Genomic DNA, 21,432 nt, shown 5'->3' on the forward strand with positions numbered 1-21,432 from the left:
AAACCCCTTATCTAACAGTTCCTGAATTTGAGACATCATTTCTCGGATTTCTGACGGAGCTTATCTGTAAGGAGCTTTTGCAACTGGCGTAGCACCTGGAACCAAATCAATTTTATATTCTACTCCACGTACTGGAGATAACCCTGGTAGATCATCTGGAAACACTTCGGGAAATTATGATACAATGGGGATATCGGTCACCTGCTTCTTTTCTTTCTTTACATCAATCACATAATCTAAGAATGAATCACACCCTTTTGATATCACCTTCTGAGCTTTCATTAGAGAAACCATAGGGAAGTTAAATCCATTGCGCTCTCCCCTAGCTATCACTCGGGATCCGTCGATTAAACGGAAAGAAATCATCTTCTTATCACACTTAATATTAGCCCTATTAGCTCTCAACCAATTCATGCCTATGACTACATCAAAGCTAGGTATAGGCATCAACAAACAGGTTAAAGGGAAATAATGGCCATCAATTTCGATGGTAATTCCAGAAATAAATGATGTGCATGGAACCATTTTACCATCAGCTACTTCTATTCCCAAAAGCGCATCTAACATTCTAACAGGCAACTTCAACTTATCACAGAAGCCTAAGGACATAAAAGAACAATTCACTCCAGAATCAAATAACACACGAGCTGGCAAGGAATTAACCAAGAACATACAGGTAATGACATCATCAGTAGCGGTTGCAGCATCTACCGTCATCTGAAATGCCCTTGCCTCTGCTGTTGGAGGATTCTTTCTCTTCTGCTCGGCAGTTGAAGCAGAAGATCCCCCAGAAGTTACTGACCTCGCCCCTGACCCTGCCCCAGAAACGGCTCTTAACGCAGATGGACAACTTGCAGATCTATGGGCCTCTTGATGGCAACTCCAACAAACATTAGACTTAAAAGAACAAGCTGTTGATTCATGACCTAACACTCAACATTTCAAACACCTTCTGGTCATTGGAGAACACGGACCGACATGGGTCGACTTGCAAACATTACACCACCCAGACTGACTTGAACCCGATCCACTAATACTAGACTTACTTTTCTGTTTAAACCCGCCTGACTTTTTACCAAGAAAACCGGATTGCTTACTCGACTGCTGAACAGACTGACCACCCGATTGACTTTCTGATTTTCCTCCAAAAGATCCACTTTTCGAACTTTCTCTTTTCGCTGCCATGATATCAACTTCAGTAATCTTCGCCATCTCATGAGCCTATGCCAATGTGGTTGCAAATCTCACAACTGTTCTATATTCTGGCTTAATCACCCGCATAAAATGCTGAATCTTATCCTTTTTCAGTCGGTACCCACTGTTGAACAAACCTTAGCTTAGATGTGAAATCTCTGAAAACCTCATCAATCGTCATACTTTCTGTCATCTTCATACTCATAAACTCGGTTTTCAATCTTTCCATCTCATACTCAGAACAATACTGCTCACGAACTTTAGCAGCAAATTGTTCCCAGGTAATTTGACTAATCTGTTCTTTAGGTAAATATGCAGTGATAGAGTCCCACCATTCCATTGCTTCACCTTTGAGAAGCCTACTAGCAAATAACACCATGGATTCTGGCTCACAAAAACATGCTTCTAACACCCTCTCCACTTCTCTTAGCCAATTGAGGGTCATCGTGGGTTTGTGTGTCCGCTGTACTCAGGAGGTTTGCAGTCCATAAACTATTTATAGGTACACTTCCTTCTTGTCTCAGGGACTTGAAATGGGTACATTATTTGATTAGGAAAAGTCTGGTTAAACAGAAATGGAATTTGGTAGTTTTGATAGGTATTTTGTGGAAACTGTGATTGGGAACTGCCAACGGCTTGATTATAAAGGTTTGAAGGAAAAGTTGTGTTTAACGCAGTGGTTTTAGGGTTCCATTACGCCCGTTCTTGTTCTAATTTCTTAATTTTCTCCTGAGCTTCTAGTAACCGACTTTGAAGTTCTATTACTTCTTGAGAAGTTTCTTCTTCTGAAGACACATGTCCATCTTCGTCAGGGGCTCTAAAAGTACCAGTTCTAGGGACAGTAGGGCTAGTAGCGGTTGCTTGATTATCTGCCATTACTGCACTACCACAACACTCACACCAAAGCTTAGTATAAACTCTGTTAGTACTAACAACTAACACATATCCTGTCCTAATACTCACTTAACCCATCCCCAGCATGTTATGTTTGACATGACTCTACTAAGTTTGGGAACATGACATTTAGATCACAATGCGCATGCTACCAAACTAAGCTCTGATACCAACTTGTGACGCCGCTAAATTTTTTTTTAAAATACGTGGCGGAAGCATAATATTAATTAAATACGATATCAACAATTATACAAACCGATGTCACGTGTCATTAAAACAAATTACATATTAACAGGAAAAGACGTAAATACATTATGTTTTCAAAAGTACACGGTTCATATTCTAAAAGACCACATCAGAGTTAACCCTGTCAAATATAACATCGCCATGCCTGTCTTCTCCCAAAAAGCACTATCTACAAAAGCTAATAACCTGCAAGGGAGGAGATGGAGGGGAATTAGTACAAAGCTAAGTGAGTACGACGAACTACAGGCCATAGCATACATAACTGTTATACTAATCATGTCACATAGTCTAACACACAAACATCACCCAAGTGCCATCTACAGAGACTTTGGCGGCTCGGCCAAACCATTAACCACCATCTGATCGGACTGGGGCTTACCAGAAGTTCCTCCACCACCGTATGTATATACATAATCCACACGCGACTGACGCGTCATTCACATATATATACACCACGGCTGTCTAGGCTACCACAGAGGAACCCAACCCGCAGGTTGATCTCTCCTACCGAGGCTACCACACAATAGGGACGCACTGGGCTCCAGCAGACAAGCATCAACTAACATGCAGTCATCACAAGAACTAACCAACCACAACAATAAGTATATCTAACAAGCATGGCAATCATAATATAACATGCTTCTATATACTATATTCTCCAGTTAGTCCCACTCACCAATTACCAGCAAACGAGAAGGTATTCAGCTATCTAATCACTGAACCTTCTCTTTCTCCTTTTCTCCTGAGAAAAAACATATACACAAGTTAGTTTCTATCCGATAGCACAAAACAGCACAATACTGAAATTTTTGTCAGAAAAAGTATCCGCTAAAAATTTTTGCTTAACACTTGGTAAAAATTTGGTAAAAATTTCTACTGCATAGACCATCGGTCGATCGTCAGAGACGACCGGCCGATCGTCACTACACCCTTGGCCGATCGTTAAAATTACAACCGTTGGTCGAAGGACTTCCACCATCGGTCGATAGTCTAGTCCATCGACCGATCGTCACACACCATCGGTCGGTGGTTAGAGACCATCAGCCGATGGTAGTTCATCTGCAGCAGCAGCTACCAAAGTGACGGGTTTCTCACCAAACTCACCAATTCTCGATCTAGAGCTCATTTTTAACCTCAAAGCTTACCAAATCGAAGACACTAAACATGTAGAAACATATACCCACAAGATTTGGACTCAAACAACATCAAATCTAACTCTTTGACCCAAAATACATAATTTATAAAAACTAACACAAAAATCCCATTTTCTTAAAGATTAAAGCATGATAAACTTGTGATTCTTACCTTGAAAGAATCAGTGAATCACAAGGAACACAAAGATGTAAATGATTCGAGCTCTAAAACAAGGATTAAAAATTAGGGTTTGATTGTAGGTGAAAGGAAGGTACGGGAGTGTTTTGGGAATTTTCTGGAAAATGCAAGAAGGGGATAGACATCAGTCTATTATTTGGGATTAAATCCCATACTGTGCAACTCACGGGTATTTATTACTCATTTGATATCTTTCGTACATCATTTGGCAACCCAAACGGAGTCCAAATTAAATAAACAAACCTGTTCTGTGACCCTTGTCACAAACTGGTCCTAATCACATTATTATTTAATAGTAAATATTAAATAAAAATAAAAACATATAATAACATGATACTAACTTAAGGGCACTTTAGTAATCTTACATCTAGGCCTGATTGAGGATGTTACAAATCTACCCCCTAAGAAGATTCCGTCCTCGGAATCTGGTCAAGGTCAAATAACTGGGGATAGCGCGCCCTCATTAACTCCTCGGTTTCCCATGTCAGGTTGGAACCTAAACTGTGCCGCCATTCCACTAACACCATTGGAATCTTTTTCTTTCTTAACTTTGTGGCTTTCTTGTCCACTATTCTAACCGGTTCTTCCACTAATTTCTTAGTCAAATCAACTTTCAAATCCTTCAACGGAAGAATCTGACTTTCCTCATCCACTTTGCACTTTCTCAGATAGCACACGTTGAATGTGTTGTGTATTCCTGCTAACTCTGATGGAAGATCTAAAACAACAGTCTGATCATTCAAGATTTCTTTGATCGGAAATGGCCCAATAAACCTCGGTGCTAGTTTACCACGTTTACCAAATCTGATCACCCCATTCCATGGCGAAACTTTCAGATAAACACGATCACCTATATTAAATGTCACAGGATGTCTACGTGGATCAGCATACATCTTTTGTCGGTCTCTGGCTGCTTTCAATTTCTCACGTGTAATTTAGACCTTTTCTGCGGTTATCTGAACAATTTCAGGACCTGCAAATTGTTTCTCACCTGCTTCTAACCAACACGTAGGAGTTCTGCACTTGCGACCATACAACATTTCATACGGCAGCATTTCGATACTCGAATGATACGAATTGTTGTAAGCAAACTCTATCAATGGAAGATGTGAATCCCAAGAACCACCATATTCTAAGACACACGCTCTCAACATGTCTTCTAACGTTTGAATCGTCCGTTCACTCTGACCGTCTATTTTCGGATGATAAGCTGTACTTAGATTCACACGTGTACCCAGATTCTATTGTAAACTGTTTCAGAAGTTAGATACAAACCTAGTATCCCTGTCGGAAACTATTGACAATGGTACACCATGTCGACTAACGATCTCTTTCAAGTACAACTCTGCCAAATCACTCAACGAAGCGGTTTCACGAGTAGCTAAAAAGTGAGCACTCTTTGTTAAATGATCCGCTATCACCCAGATCATGTCATGACCTTTCTGGGTTCGGGGTAACTTGGTTACAAAATCCATCGTTATATGATCCCATTTCCACTGAGGAATTTCTCACTGTCGTAGAGATCCATACAGTTTCTGATGTTCTGCCTTAACTTGCGCACAAATATGACATTTCTCAACGAAACCTGCAACATCTGTCTTCATTGTTGGCCACCAATACAATGTTTTCAAGTCTCTATACATCTTAGTACTACCTGGATGCACTGATAATATCGATTTATGCACTTCAGTAAGGATTATATCCCTCAAATCTGTGATGACCCGGGAATTTCCGACCAAATTTAAACATAATCTTATATGATTCGACTCGATAAGCAAAGTCTATTAAACCGAGTCTCATTATGTTTGAACTATTTCATGATAACATTTGACCTTTAACTATTTCCGACGATTCACGAACCTTTAATTGTAACTAAGAATGTAAATATAAATAATTATATATAAAACTAATTATATTAGTATTAATGAACTATTAAGTAATTTTGTTATTATAAAAGATAACATTTAATAACTAAAGATTTTCATTTTGAATATATATAGTATATTGTATATAAATGATTCAAACATATTTTACCAACGTTATCAAAATATTAAATGTACAATGTTATACTTTGTAGTTAATTGTTTAATATACATAATTAATCATCTACTCAACATTTAAAACATGATTTTATATATATGGTAGTATACATATATACATAAATATAACTATATATATATATATATATATATATATATATATATATATATATATATGATTTTATACATAATTATTATATTATGTATATGTAGAAATTTATAATATATCTATGATGAAATAATGTACTATTTTAATAAATATATATAATACTTACATATATAAAACATTTATATTTTTCATAATTACATACATAAGTATAATATAATTAGTATGTAAATAAATATTATAATATATTTATATTAAAATGCATAAATATATAATATTCAGTATATGTTACAATACATATTACATAATTATTAAATATTACATAATAATAGATGATATTAATAAATTAAATTTAAATACAAATATAGTTGTTGTAGTAATGTTATTTGTATCGTCAAATATCAATATTTGTATTCATAATATCACTTTATATCATATAAAGATGAAATTGGATGTATAAATTAGATTATTATTACTAATATTATTATTATCGATAAAATATTAATATTATCATAATTAGTATGGTATTATTATTATTATTATTATTATCATTTTTACAATTATTATTATCATTAATATTATATTTATCATTATTATTAATTTTATTAATATTATTAGATATTAATAGTATTGTTATTATATATTATTATTATTAATTAAAAAAAAGCAGTAGGGATCTATATTATACGCTTGACCTCTGTATCCTTTATCTCTATTATTATTATTTTTTTTGTTTCTTTCCTGCTCCCAACTCGTGAACCTGTGTTGACATTTTCTCCATTTTTTATCAACCGATCTCTATTATTACAACATGATTATGTATAATTGCAAATCAAATAAAAAGGAAATCCAATGGGATTAAATAGCACAGCGATATTTTTGTTTTCTTCTTCTCTGCACGCTCCAATTTTTTTTTCTCTTAATTCAATTTCGAATAAAGTTTCAAAATCTAAAAATGCAGAAAGGTTAGAAATCTTTCTTTGAATCTATCTGCAAAATCTCAACTCTCAAATCTTTATATCGATCTTGAATTTTGAAGTCAAAGTTTAGTTTAAAAAAAGTCAACAATTGTTCTTGAGACAAATTCGCGTTCGTGTATATGTTTCTGATCAAATTGACGATTCCAGTAGTTTTTATACATGTTTAGAAAACTATTTCGTGTTATAAACATTATCTATAATGTTATCTATTACGAAATCAATTTTTTTTTTTTGTTCCAAGAACCGACGCTGCAGTAGGCCTTAGTGTTTTTTTTTTTATTTTAGAACCCAAATTATTTTTTTTTCTGTAATGTTTTGAAGCTTTAAGGGGAACCCCGATTTTTTATTTTTTTTTGGTTATTGATGTTTTGTTGAATCCATGAGACTTGTGGAGAAGAAGAGGAATAGAAGAAAAACAGTTTATATATAAAATTTAAATTCGATATTAGTACAGAGAATCAGAATTGGTGGGATGGTCGAGAGTGTTTGCGTGTGAGCATGTGGTCACGAGATCGAGTCCAGAGGACGGTAGTTTCTTTTTTTTTTTTTTTGAAACTCTTTTCATGTGAGGTAGTTTTCTTTTCTAATTTTTTTATTGTTATTATATATTAATTATTATTAGTATTATTATTATTATTGTGATTGTTTTGATTGTTATTGTTATTGTTATTATTAGTATCATACTTGTTATCATATTTGAAAGTATTATAGACATTACTATTATTATTATGATAGGTATTAATAATATTATTATTAGTAATAAACTTATCATTTTAGTATTTTATCATCATTAGGATTATGATTATGATTATCATTATTATTATTATGAAGGAAATAAAAATATATTATTATCATCAATATTAGAATTTGTACCGGTTTATAAATAATAGTATCATCAGTACATTTACAATTAATAATATCATATTTATCAGTATCATCATTAATATTTACTAGTATTATTATGATTATCATTTATCATTTTATAAATATTAGAACCCTTATTATTAACATAAGTATGGTATTAGTATTAATATTATTTTAGAGTTATTATTATTAGTATCATTAACAGTTATCATTTTCATTTTTTTTGCTATTAGTATTATCATTATTAATAAAATTATTATTATTATTAGTAAATCATTATTATCTAAATTATTATTTTAACAAATAAATCTTTTGTACACTATATATATACTTATGGTATATACTAGGATTGTATTAATAATTCACATAACAAACTAATAAAATTTCATAAATACAATACTAACCACAAATATATGTATATAAATATATTAATGTCACTATTTATATAAACGTAAATCATTATAGATATATACATAAAATCGATATATATATATAAAATATAACTTAAAATATAATATAAGTATACGTTTTAAAATAAAGGTTAGAATAAATTCTACAAAACTATAATATATAAATAATACATATTAATAAATGAAATTTTGTAACTTACATTATACGTATTAATATATACACAATTGATATAGGTTCGTGAATCCGAGGCCAACCCTGCATTGTTCAATGACGTCATATGTATTTTTACTACAAAATACAGTATCGTGAGTTTCATTTGCCTTTTTACCCTTTATATTTTTGGGCTGAGAATACATGCGCAACTTTTATAACTGTTTTACGAAATTGACACAAGTACGTGAAACTACATTCTATGGTTGGATTATCGAAGTCGAATATGCCCCTTTTTATTAAGTCTGGTAATCTAAGAATTAGGGAACAGACACCCTAATTGACGCGAATCCTAAAGATAGATCTATCGGGCCCAACAAGCCCCATCCAAAGTACCGGATGTTTTAGTACTTCGAAATTTATATCATGTCCGAAGGAGGATCCCGGAATGATGGGGATATTCTTATATATGCATATTGTTAATGTCGGTTACCAGGTGTTCAATCCATATGAATGATATTTTTGTCTCTATGCATGGGACGTATGTTTATGAGAAATGGAAATCTGAAATCTTGTGGTCTATTAAAATGATGGAAACGATTGTTTAAGTTAAACTAATGAACTCACCAACCTTTTGGTTGACACTTTAAAGCATGTTTATTCTCAGGTACGAAAGAAATCTTCCGCTGTGTATTTGCTCATTTTATAGATATTACTTGGAGTCATTCATGGCATATTTCAAAAGACGTTGCATTCGAGTCGTCGAGTTCATCAAGATTATTATCAAGTCAATTATAGTTGGATATATTATGAAATGGTATGCATGCCTGTCAACTTTCGATGTAATGAAAGTTTGTCTTTTCAAAAACGAATGCAATGTTTGTAAAATGTATCATATAGAGGTCAAGTACCTCGCGATGTAATCAACTGTTGTGAATCGTTTATAATCGATATGGACTTCGTCCGGATGGATTAGGACGGGTCTTCACAGTTGGTGTAGTGACCCGAACTTTTCCATGTTTATATATATTAATTGAGATTGATGTTTACATGATTAAATGTTTCCAACATGTTAATCAATCAAACTTGTTAAGACTTGATTAATTGAAATAGGTTTCATATAGACAATTGACCACCCAAGTTGACCGGTGATTCACGAACGTTAAAACTTGTAAAAAACTATATGATGACATATATATGGTTATATATATAGTTAACATGATATTATGATAAGTAAACATATCATTAATTATATTAACAATGAACTACATATGTAAAAACAAGACTACTAACTTAATGATTTTGAAACGAGACATATATGTAACGTTTATCGTTGTAACGACATTTAATGTATATATATCATATTAAGAGATATTCGTACATCATAATATCATGATAATATAATAATTTAAAATCTCTTTTGTTATTATAAACATTGGGTTAACAACATTTAACAAGATCGTTAACCTAAAGGTTTCAAAACAACACTTACATGTAACGACTAACGATGACTTAACGACTCAGTTAAAATGTATATACATGTAGTGTTTTAATGTGTATTTATACACTTTTGAAAGACTTCAATACACTTATCAAAATACTTCTACTTAACAAAAATGCTTACAATTACATTCTCGTTCAGTTTCATCAACAATTCTACTCGTATGCACCCGTATTCGTACTCGTACAATACACAGCTTTTAGATGTATGTACTATTGGTATATACACTCCAATGATCAGCTCTTAGCAGCCCATGTGAGTCACCTAACACATGTGGGAACCATCATTTGGCAACTAGCATGAAATATCTCATAAAATTACAAAAATATGAGTAATCATTCATGACTTATTTACATGAAAACAAAATTACATATCCTTTATATCTAATCCATACACCAACGACCAAAAACACCTACAAACACTTTCATTCTTCAATTTTCTTCATCTAATTGAACTCTCTCAAGTTCTATCTTCAAGTTCTAAGTGTTCTTCATAAATTCCAAAAGTTCTAGTTTTATAAAATCAAGAATACTTTCAAGTTTGCTAGCTCACTTCCAATCTTGTAAGGTGATCATCCAACCTCAAGAAATCTTTGTTTCTTACAGTAGGTTATCATTCTAATACAAGGTAATAATCATATTCAAACTTTGGTTCAATTTCTATAACTATAACAATCTTATTTCAAGTGATGATCTTACTTGAACTTGTTTTCGTGTCATGATTTTGCTTCAAGAACTTTGAGCCATCCAAGGATCCATTGAAGCTAGATCCATTTTTCTCTTTTCCAGTAGGTTCATCCAAGGAACTTAAGGTAGTAATGATGTTCATAACATCATTCGATTCATACATATAAAGCTATCTTATTCGAAGGTTTAAACTTGTAATCACTAGAACATAGTTTAGTTAATTCTAAACTTGTTCGCAAACAAAAGTTAATCCTTCTAACTTGACTTTTAAAATCAACTAAACACATGTTCTATATCTATATGATATGCTAACTTAATGATTTAAAACCTGGAAACACGAAAAACACCGTAAAACCGGATTTACGCCGTCGTAGTAACACCGCGGGCTGTTTTGGGTTAGTTAATTAAAAACTATGATAAACTTTGATTTAAAAGTTGTTATTCTGAGAAAATGATTTTTATTATGAACATGAAACTATATCCAAAAATTATGGTTAAACTCAAAGTGGAAGTATGTTTTCTAAAATGGTCATCTAGACGTCGTTCTTTCGACTGAAATGACTACCTTTACAAAAACGACTTGTAACTTATTTTTCCGACTAGAAACCTATACTTTTTTTGTTTAGATTCATAAAATAGAGTTCAATATGAAACCATAGCAATTTGATTCACTCAAAACGGATTTAAAATGAAGAAGTTATGGGTAAAACAAGATTGGATAATTTTTCTCATTTTAGCTACGTGAAAATTGGTAACAAATCTATTCCAACCATAACTTAATCAACTTGTATTATATATTATGTAATCTTGAGATACCATAGACACGTATACAATGTTTCGACCTATCATGTCGACACATCTATATATATTTCGGAACAACCATAGACACTCTATATGTGAATGTTGGAGTTAGCTATACAGGGTTGAGGTTGATTCCAAAATATATATAGTTTGAGTTGTGATCAATACTGAGATACGTATACACTGGGTCGTGGATTGATTCAAGATAATATTTATCGATTTATTTCTGTACATCTAACTGTGGACAACTAGTTGTAGGTTACTAACGAGGACAGCTGACTTAATAAACTTAAAACATCAAAATATATTAAAAGTGTTGTAAATATATTTTGAACATACTTTGATATATATGTATATATTGTTATAGGTTCGTGAATCAACCAGTGGTCAAGTCTTACTTCCCGACGAAGTAAAAATCTGTGAAAGTGAGTTATAGTCCCACTTTTAAAATCTAATATTTTTGGGATGAGAATACATGCAGGTTTTATAAATGATTTACAAAATAGACACAAGTACGTGAAACTACATTCTATGGTTGAATTATCGAAATCGAATATGCCCCTTTTTATTAAGTCTGGTAATCTAAGAATTAGGGAACAGACACCCTAATTGACGCGAATCCTAAAGATAGATCTATTGGGCCTAACAAACCCCATCCAAAGTACCGGATGCTTTAGTACTTCGAAATTTATATCATATCCGAAGGGTGTCCCGGAATGATGGGGATATTCTTATATATGCATCTTGTTATTGTCGGTTACCAGGTGTTCACCATATGAATGATTTTTATCTCTATGTATGGGATGTGTATTGAAATATGAAATCTTGTGGTCTATTGTTACGATTTGATATATATAGGTTAAACCTATAACTCACCAACATTTTTGTTGACGTTTTAAGCATGTTTATTCTCAGGTGATTATTAAGAGCTTCCGCTGTCGCATACTTAAATAAGGACAAGATTTGGAGTCCATGCTTGTATGATATTGTGTAAAAACTGCATTCAAGAAACTTATTTTGTTGTAACATATTTGTATTGTAAACCATTATGTAATGGTCGTGTGTAAACAGGATATTTTAGATTATCAATATTTGATAATTTACGTAAAGCTTTTTAAACCTTTATTGATGAAATAAAGGTTATGGTTTGTTTAAAAATGAATGCAGTCTTTGAAAAACGTCTCATATAGAGGTCAAAACCTCGCAACGAAATCAATTAATATGGAACGTTTTTAATCAATAAGAACGGTACATTTCAGTTGGTATCCGAGCGTTGGTCTTAGAGAACCAGAAAATTTGCATTAGTGTGTCTTATCGAGTTTGTTAGGATGCATTAGTGAGTCTGGACTTCGACCGTGTTTTCTTTAAAAATGATTGCTTAACATTTTTGTTGGAAACTATATATTTTTAACATATGAATATTATGTGATATATTAATCTCTTAACGTGTTTGATATTATGTGATAGATGTCTACCTCTAGAACAAGTCCCATTGACTCACCTAATAATAATGAAGAGTCAAATGTAAATTGGAATGATTTGTGGACTGATTCACAAGTTCCCGAAGAGGAACCGGAAGAAGAGTCGGAACCGGAAGAAGAATCGGAACCGGATGAAGAAATAGAACCGGTGGGGGAAATAATAAAACGGTTAAGTAAAAGAAAATCCTCAACCAACCGACCAAAGTTAATTATGGTCAATGGTGTTTCCGCCAAGGAAGCAAAATATTGGGAGGATTACCAATTCTCCGATGAATCGGATTCCGACGAGAATTCCGATGATGTTATAGAAATTACCCCAACTGAATTTAAAAAGGCAAAAGAAAATAATAAGGGAAAGGGCATAAAAATAGAGAAATCTAATTCCAACCCCGATGAACTTTATATGTATCGTCAACCCCCGAAGTCCTTAAGTTGTAACAATGACCCGGGAACCTCTAAACCACCAGGTTTTTCTAAACCAATGTGGACAACGACGGCTCGTATTAGGGGAACATCATATATCCCTAGAAACTTGGCAAAACGAACCAAAACCGAAGAAGAAGAAACGAGCGAGTCAGAATAAGATAGTTGTATTCGTGTGGTGTAATATATGTAATATAGTGTTCTTATGCTTTATGATATATGTAAAAATTGCTTGTATTAATAAGTATTTTTTTTATGAATCTAACTCTTGTCTATTTTACAGTTTAAAAACACAAAATGGATAGACAACCCAATATTTTAAGAGACCTACCCGGAGACATGATTGATGAAATCTTGTCTAGAGTCGGCCAGAATTCTTCGGCACAACTATTTAAGGCGAGATCAGTTTGTAAGACATTCGAAGAACGTTCCAAGAATGTCTTGGTTTATAAGAGACTTTCGTTTGAAAGATGGGGGATATCACATTGGGAAACCCATAAGTTACGATGTGTTTACTTTGACGCATATATTGCGGGGAACCCAAATGCTATTTTACGCAACGGGTTAAGAAATTATTTTGACTCAATATATCCGAATATTGGACTTCGTGATTTAGAAAAAGCGGCTAACATGCAACATAAAGAAGCATGTTATGCTTACGGATTAGTAATGTTCGCTTCTCACCAAAGTGAGAACAAGAACATCGGGCTACAACTATTAAACAAAACGTTTCCACAAGTGACGGAGTCGGTAATTGGGGTAAGAAATGAGGTTTTTAGATTATTACGGGACTGTTGGACATTACGTAACCCTCGTCCCTTTGATGACGTTACAACACGCTGTCTTATCAACGGCCATAACGGTTATGTTGCACAAGACCAAGGATGGGAAGTAGTCCTAGTAAAACCAGAATGCATGACTTGTTTCTGGACGTATGAATTACGTGTCTTTATTGCCTTTGCTGAACAACTTGTGTACTAGCTAGAATTGTCTTCACAACTATCTTGTATCAAAGTTATTGTGTGCTATATTTCATGCTTTATGTAAAATAAGCGGTATTGTAAGTTTGTAAAATATTGTATAAAAGTTTGAACGCGAAATATTATTATAATCAGTTTTTCATATAGAATTGTAGTAGTTGAATTGTATATTAGCTACTAAGTATGAACTTAACGGGTAGGTACTACCCGAATTTAAACTTATAAAACGCTAATATGAAGAAAAAGCTTTTATAAATGAGTTCATATTATGCTACGAAATACTATTAACTACTCTTAATATTCTGTATGATTAACTTGTTCCATTTAACTATTTTGAAGGAAATGGCACCGACTACTCGACACACCGTGAATATGAATGAAGAGGAATTCCGTACTTTTCTAGCTTCAAACATAGCCGCAGTACAGGCTGCGCTACATACCAACAATAACCTTGGATCTAGCAGTACAGGAAATCGTGTAGGATGCACCTACAAAGAATTCACTGCCTGCAAACCTTTGGAATTTGATGGAACCGAAGGACCGATCGGATTGAAACGGTGGACCGAGAAGGTTGAATCGGTGTTTGCCATAAGTAAGTGTACTGAAGAGGACAAAGTGAAGTACGCTACGCATACCTTCACAGGTTCTGCGTTAACATGGTGGAATACCTATTTAGAGCAAGTGGGACAAGATGATGCGTACGCACTACCGTGGTCAGCATTCAAGCACTTGATGAACGAGAAGTACCGTCCCAGAACCGAGGTCAATAAGCTCAAGACAGAACTTAGAGGGTTACGAACCCAAGGATTTGATATTACCACGTACGAAATACGATTCACAGAATTGTGCCTATTGTGTCCGGGAGCATTCGAAGATGAGGAAGAGAAGATCGACGCGTTTGTGAAAGGATTACCGGAAAGAATCCAAGAAGATATAAGTTCACACGAGCCCGCCTCCATACAACAGGCATGTAGAATGGCTCACAAACTAGTGAACCAGATTGAAGAAAGAATTAAAGAACAGACTGCTGAAGAGGCCAATGTGAAGCAAGTCAAAAGAAAGTGGGAGGAAAACGGTGATAAGAATCACCAATACAACAACAACAGCAATTACAACAATAATCGCAACAATTATCCCAACAATCGCAACATCAATCGCAACTACAACAAACGGCCCAACAACAACAACAACAACAACAACAACTACAACAATCATCCCAACAACAATAATAACCGCAACAACAACAACAATCAGAAGCAACTATGCCAAAGGTGTGAAAAGAATCACTCGGGGTTCTGCACCAAATTTTGCAACAAGTGTAAAAGAAATGGTCATAGCGCGGCGAAGTGTGAGGTCTACGGACCAGGGGTTAATAGAACGAAAGGAACAAATGGTGTCGGAACGAGTAATGGCGGAGCAAGTAGTGTCGGAGCAAGTTATGCCAATGTAGTTTGTTATAAATGTGGAAAACCAGGCCACATTATTAGAAATTGCCCGAACCAGGAGAACACGAATGGACAAGGCCGTGGAAGAGTTTTCAATATTAATGCGGTAGAGGCACAGGAAGACCCGGAGCTTGTTACGGGTACGTTTCTTATTGACAATAAATCTGCTTACGTTTTATTTGATTCGGGTGCGGATAGAAGCTATATGAGTAGAGATTTTTGTGCTAAATTAAGTTGTCCATTGACGCCTTTGGATAGTAAATTTTTACTCGAATTAGCAAATGGTAAATTAATTTCAGCAGATAATATATGTCGGAATCGAGAAATTAAACTGGTTAGCGAAACATTTAAGATTGATTTGATACCAGTAGAGTTAGGGAGTTTTGATGTGATAATCGGTATGGACTGGTTGAAAGAAGTGAAAGCGGAGATCGTTTGTTACAAAAATGCAATTCGCATTATACGAGAAAAAGGAAAACCCTTAATGGTGTACGGAGAAAAGGGCAACACGAAGCTACATCTTATTAGTAATTTGAAGGCACAAAAACTAATAAGAAAAGGTTGCTATGCTGTTCTAGCACACGTCGAGAAAGTACAAACTGAAGAAAAGAGCATCAATGATGTTCCCATTGCAAAAGAATTTCCCGATGTATTTCCGAAAGAATTACCGGGATTACCCCCACATCGATCCGTTGAATTTCAAATAGATCTTGTACCAGGAGCTGCACCAATAGCTCGTGCTCCTTACAGACTCGCACCCAGCGAGATGAAAGAACTGCAAAGCCAATTACAAGAACTTTTAGAGCGTGGTTTCATTCGACCAAGCACATCACCGTGGGGAGCTCCTGTTTTGTTTGTCAAGAAGAAAGATGGTACATTCAGGTTGTGTATCGACTACCGAGAGTTGAACAAACTTACCATCAAGAACCGCTACCCACTACCGAGAATCGATGACTTATTTGATCAACTACAAGGCTCGTCTGTTTATTCAAAGATTGACTTACGTTCCGGGTATCATCAAATGCGGGTGAAAGAAGATGATATTCCAAAGACTGCTTTCAGAACACGTTACGGTCATTACGAGTTTATGGTCATGCCGTTTGGTTTAACTAATGCACCAGCTGTGTTCATGGACCTTATGAACCGAGTGTGTGGACCATACCTTGACAAGTTTGTCATTGTTTTCATTGATGACATACTTATTTACTCAAAGAATGACCAAGAACATGGTGAACATTTGAGAAAGGTGTTAGAAGTATTGAGGAAGGAAGAATTGTACGCTAAGTTTTCAAAGTGTGCATTTTGGTTGGAAGAAGTTCAATTCCTCGGTCACATAGTGAACAAAGAAGGTATTAAGGTGGATCCGGCAAAGATAGAAACTGTTGAAAAGTGGGAAACCCCGAAAACTCCGAAACACATACGCCAGTTTTTAGGACTAGCTGGTTACTACAGAAGGTTCATCCAAGACTTTTCCAGAATAGCAAAACCCTTGACTGCATTAACGCATAAAGGGAAGAAATTTGAATGGAATGATGAACAAGAGAAAGCGTTTCAGTTATTGAAGAAAAAGCTAACTACGGCACCTATATTGTCATTGCCTGAAGGGAATGATGATTTTGTGATTTATTGTGATGCATCAAAGCAAGGTCTCGGTTGTGTATTAATGCAACGAACGAAGGTGATTGCTTATGCGTCTAGACAATTGAAGATTCACGAAAAAAATTATACGACGCATGATTTAGAATTAGGCGCGGTTGTTTTTGCATTAAAGACTTGGAGGCACTACTTATATGGGGTCAAAAGTATTATATATACCGACCACAAAAGTCTTCAACACATATTTAATCAGAAACAACTGAATATGAGGCAGCGTAGGTGGATTGAATTATTGAATGATTACGACTTTGAGATTCGTTACCACCCGGGGAAGGCAAATGTGGTAGCCGATGCCTTGAGCAGGAAGGACAGAGAACCCATTCGAGTAAAATCTATGAATATAATGATTCATAATAACATTACTACTCAAATAAAGGAGGCGCAACAAGGAGTTTTAAAAGAGGAAAATTTAAAGGATGAAATACCCAAAGGATCGGAGAAGCATCTTAATATTCGGGAAGACGGAACCCGGTATAGGGCTGAAAGGATTTGGGTACCAAAATTTGGAGATATGAGAGAAATGGTACTTAGAGAAGCTCATAAAACCAGATACTCAATACATCCTGGAACGGGGAAGATGTACAAGGATCTCAAGAAACATTTTTGGTGGCCGGGTATGAAAGCCGATGTTGCTAAATACGTAGGAGAATGTTTGACGTGTTCTAAGGTCAAAGCTGAGCATCAGAAACCATCAGGTCTACTTCAACAACCCGAAATCCCGGAATGGAAATGGGAAAACATTACCATGGATTTCATCACTAAATTGCCAAGGACTGCAAGTGGTTTTGATACTATTTGGGTAATAGTTGATCGTCTCACCAAATCAGCACACTTCCTACCAATAAGAGAAGATGACAAGATGGAGAAATTAGCACGACTGTATTTGAAGGAAGTCGTCTCCAGACATGGAATACCAATCTCTATTATCTCTGATAGGGATGGCAGATTTATTTCAAGATTCTGGCAGACATTACAGCAAGCATTAGGAACTCGTCTAGACATGAGTACTGCCTATCATCCACAAACTGATGGGCAGAGCGAAAGGACGATACAAACGCTTGAAGACATGCTACGAGCATGTGTTATTGATTTCGGAAACAGTTGGGATCGACATCTACCGTTAGCAGAATTTTCCTACAACAACAGCTACCATTCAAGCATTGAGATGGCGCCGTTTGAAGCACTTTATGGTAGAAAGTGCAGGTCTCCGATTTGTTGGAGTGAGGTGGGGGATAGACAGATTACGGGTCCGGAGATTATACAAGAAACTACCGAGAAGATCATCCAAATTCAACAACGGTTGAAAACCGCCCAAAGTCGACAAAAGAGCTACGCTGACATTAAAAGAAAAGATATAGAATTTGAAATTGGAGAGATGGTCATGCTTAAAGTTTCACCTTGGAAAGGCGTTGTTCGATTTGGTAAACGAGGGAAATTAAATCCAAGGTATATTGGACCATTCAAGATTATTGATCGTGTCGGACCAGTAGCTTACCGACTTGAGTTACCTCAACAACTCGCGGCTGTACATAACACTTTCCACGTCTCGAATTTGAAGAAATGTTTTGCTAAAGAAGATCTCACTATTCCGTTAGATGAAATCCAAATCAACGAAAAACTCCAATTCATCGAAGAACCCGTCGAAATAATGGATCGTGAGGTTAAAAGACTTAAGCAAAACAAGATACCAATTGTTAAGGTTCGATGGAATGCTCGTAGAGGACCCGAGTTCACCTGGGAGCGTGAAGATCAGATGAAGAAGAAATACCGCATCTATTTCCAGAAGATTCGTCAACACCTTCAACAGCTTAAAATTTCGGGACGAAATTTATTTAACGGGTAGGTACTGTAGTGACCCGAACTTTTCCATGTTTATATATATTAATTGAGATTGATGTTTACATGATTAAATGTTTCCAACATGTTAATCAATCAAACTTGTTAAGACTTGATTAATTGAAATAGGTTTCATATAGACAATTGACCACCCAAGTTGACCGGTGATTCACGAACGTTAAAACTTGTAAAAAACTATATGATGACATATATATGGTTATATATATAGTTAACATGATATTATGATAAGTAAACATATCATTAATTATATTAACAATGAACTACATATGTAAAAACAAGACTACTAACTTAATGATTTTGAAACGAGACATATATGTAACGTTTATCGTTGTAACGACATTTAATGTATATATATCATATTAAGAGATATTCGTACATCATAATATCATGATAATATAATAATTTAAAATCTCTTTTGTTATTATAAACATTGGGTTAACAACATTTAACAAGATCGTTAACCTAAAGGTTTCAAAACAACACTTACATGTAACGACTAACGATGACTTAACGACTCAGTTAAAATGTATATACATGTAGTGTTTTAATGTGTATTTATACACTTTTGAAAGACTTCAATACACTTATCAAAATACTTCTACTTAACAAAAATGCTTACAATTACATTCTCGTTCAGTTTCATCAACAATTCTACTCGTATGCACCCGTATTCGTACTCGTACAATACACAGCTTTTAGATGTATGTACTATTGGTATATACACTCCAATGATCAGCTCTTAGCAGCCCATGTGAGTCACCTAACACATGTGGGAACCATCATTTGGCAACTAGCATGAAATATCTCATAAAATTACAAAAATATGAGTAATCATTCATGACTTATTTACATGAAAACAAAATTACATATCCTTTATATCTAATCCATACACCAACGACCAAAAACACCTACAAACACTTTCATTCTTCAATTTTCTTCATCTAATTGAACTCTCTCAAGTTCTATCTTCAAGTTCTAAGTGTTCTTCATAAATTCCAAAAGTTCTAGTTTTATAAAATCAAGAATACTTTCAAGTTTGCTAGCTCACTTCCAATCTTGTAAGGTGATCATCCAACCTCAAGAAATCTTTTTTTCTTACAGTAGGTTATCATTCTAATACAAGGTAATAATCATATTCAAACTTTGGTTCAATTTCTATAACTATAACAATCTTATTTCAAGTGATGATCTTACTTGAACTTGTTTTCGTGTCATGATTTTGCTTCAAGAACTTTGAGCCATCCAAGGATCCATTGAAGCTAGATCCATTTTTCTCTTTTCCAGTAGGTTCATCCAAGGAACTTAAGGTAGTAATGATGTTCATAACATCATTCGATTCATACATATAAAGCTATCTTATTCGAAGGTTTAAACTTGTAATCACTAGAACATAGTTTAGTTAATTCTAAACTTGTTCGCAAACAAAAGTTAATCCTTCTAACTTGACTTTTAAAATCAACTAAACACATGTTCTATATCTATATGATATGCTAACTTAATGATTTAAAACCTGGAAACACGAAAAACACCGTAAAACCGGATTTACGCCGTCGTAGTAACACCGCGGGCTGTTTTGGGTTAGTTAATTAAAAACTATGATAAACTTTGATTTAAAAGTTGTTATTCTGAGAAAATGATTTTTATTATGAACATGAAACTATATCCAAAAATTATGGTTAAACTCAAAGTGGAAGTATGTTTTCTAAAATGGTCATCTAGACGTCGTTCTTTCGACTGAAATGACTACCTTTACAAAAACGACTTGTAACTTATTTTTCCGACTAGAAACCTATACTTTTTTTGTTTAGATTCATAAAATAGAGTTCAATATGAAACCATAGCAATTTGATTCACTCAAAACGGATTTAAAATGAAGAAGTTATGGGTAAAACAAGATTGGATAATTTTTCTCATTTTAGCTACGTGAAAATTGGTAACAAATCTATTCCAACCATAACTTAATCAACTTGTATTATATATTATGTAATCTTGAGATACCATAGACACGTATACAATGTTTCGACCTATCATGTCGACACATCTATATATATTTCGGAACAACCATAGACACTCTATATGTGAATGTTGGAGTTAGCTATACAGGGTTGAGGTTGATTCCAAAATATATATAGTTTGAGTTGTGATCAATACTGAGATACGTATACACTGGGTCGTGGATTGATTCAAGATAATATTTATCGATTTATTTCTGTACATCTAACTGTGGACAACTAGTTGTAGGTTACTAACGAGGACAGCTGACTTAATAAACTTAAAACATCAAAATATATTAAAAGTGTTGTAAATATATTTTGAACATACTTTGATATATATGTATATATTGTTATAGGTTCGTGAATCAACCAGTGGTCAAGTCTTACTTCCC

The sequence above is a fragment of the Rutidosis leptorrhynchoides genome, chromosome 6, assembly GCF_046630445.1.
Source record: "Rutidosis leptorrhynchoides isolate AG116_Rl617_1_P2 chromosome 6, CSIRO_AGI_Rlap_v1, whole genome shotgun sequence".
Classification (NCBI taxonomy): Eukaryota; Viridiplantae; Streptophyta; class Magnoliopsida; order Asterales; family Asteraceae; genus Rutidosis; species Rutidosis leptorrhynchoides.